This window comes from Orycteropus afer, unplaced genomic scaffold (assembly GCF_000298275.1).
Source record: "Orycteropus afer afer isolate SDZICR_OR568_19922 unplaced genomic scaffold, OryAfe1.0 scaffold00062, whole genome shotgun sequence".
NCBI lineage: Eukaryota > Metazoa > Chordata > Mammalia > Tubulidentata > Orycteropodidae > Orycteropus > Orycteropus afer.
Window position 1 is genome coordinate 4442792 of NW_006921649.1, and position 2086 is coordinate 4444877.

Sequence of the window (2086 nt, forward strand, 5' to 3'; positions counted from 1 at the left end):
GAGCAAAAATGCCACCTTGAAGACTAAAGTGCACCCACCCCAAGCCCTGGTATTTTCAATAGCTTCATAGGCATGTGAAAACTGGACAATGAACAAGGAAGACCGAAGAAGAGTTGATGCTTTTGAATTGTGTTGGTGAAGAATACCAAAAATTCCATGGATTGACAGAAGAACAAAGAAATCTCTCCTGGAAAAGCACAGCTGGAATGCTCCTTGGAAGTGAGAATGGCCAGACTCTGTCTCACCTACTTTGGCCATGTTGTCAGAAGGGACCATTCCCTGGAGAAGGATATCATGCTTGGTTAAGTAGTGAGTCAGCAAAGAAGGGGAATACATTCAATGAGATGGACTGACAGTTGCCGTAATGATGGGTTCAAGCATAGCAAGGATTGTGAAGATGGTACAGAATGGAGTGATGTTTCATTCTGCTGTACATAGAGTTGCTATGAGTTGGAGCCAAATTGATGGCACCTGACAACAACAACAAAAAGTGAATCAATTTTGCAGGCTGCAAGGATAAAGTGTATGTTTCTGTTTCCTTTGCATTTAAATAGATTGTCTCTGATTTTCTAGTCTGTGAAAGTGAGATATCATTACACTGGACTCCAATATGCCAAAGCCTTTTCTGTCTCTCTTGTAGTAATCTACTTTTCCATTTTCTGCCCATGGTAATCCTTCAAGGGTCACTAAGTGAAGGAAAATTCCAGGGGTAGCAACAAGGATAGAAGTTTCCTGTCTACTGTACTTTCCTGAAGAATTGGTTTACACTGTTAATCAGGTTGACTAGTACAATTTCTCATGATATCTGCTTAATTTCTATTTCTGAGTGTATTGGAATGGAGGTAGGACCCAAAAGAAAAGAATCCCTGATTATGTGATTAAAATAAAAAATGAATATGTATGTTGCCTCTGTATTAGTAAGCAACAGTTTCCTCCTCCCTAGCAAGTGGGCTAAATGAAGGATTAATAAACCTGAGCTAGTTTTTGTCTGATGAAATATAAGCCATGAACTAGAGTGGTCTATTTATCGATGGCTGTGAACTCTATGCTGGTTATTGTACCTGTGTTGGGAAGAAAGAAGGGAAGTGTTTTAATTCTTACTGCTATCATCACTAATCCTTACAAAGACAAGTGAAGTTACCCCTATGAGGAGTAAGACTCTTTTGTCTACTCCAAAACCCACCGGCTGACTACTTAGTGAGAGAATGAGATTTTATGATACTCAGATTCTATGAGGTTATTTATTATGAACATTTCTTGGAGATGATATCTGTCACCTGCTAACCATGTTCCTCAAATTTAGGCACCTCCTCATGACCCCAATGTAAAGTTTTTCATCTTTTTGGTTTACTCTGTCTGGACTCTATGTATACAGGTTATGAATATTCTTTTAGAGAGTTGATTGAGTGGTGATTTTTTTTTTTTAAATTTTCCCATGCTGGTTTTATTTTGAATAGTATATTTATGGAAACTTTTCCTGGTAACTGAGATGAATAAATATATTTCAGCAGCCACTTCTTGGAAGGAAGTTTGGGCAATCCTACTTCTGTAGTGATACCACCTCGGAAACCCAAGGAGGGGTCGCTATGAGTTGGGGCCAACTTGACGGCACACAACAACAACAACAAGAAGTTAATTTTGATAAACAGACCAATGTCCAATCTAGGATTCTTGTGCTTTTTGGCCATATAGCTCCATATAACTAAAAAACAGCAGGGGAAATCTGAATTGTTTATCTGGAAACCCTGTAATGTAATTATTTACATTGTAATACAAGAGTTATATTATTTTTACTATAAACATTGTATGACTACTCTAATCATATTTTATACAATATTAGTAAATATGTCTGCCCATTTTCTAAATGTTTGGTTCAGTAGAAATTAAAATTCATGGATAATAATATTGATGACATTAGCTAATGTTCATTGAATGCTTACTGCATACACTTTATATATTGCTATTGTTGTTGTTATGTGCCATTGAGTCTCCCCCGACTCATAGCGACCCCTCCTTGGGTTTCCGAGGCAGTATCACTATGGAAGTAGGATTGCCCAACCTTCCTTCCAAGGAGTGGCTGGTGGGT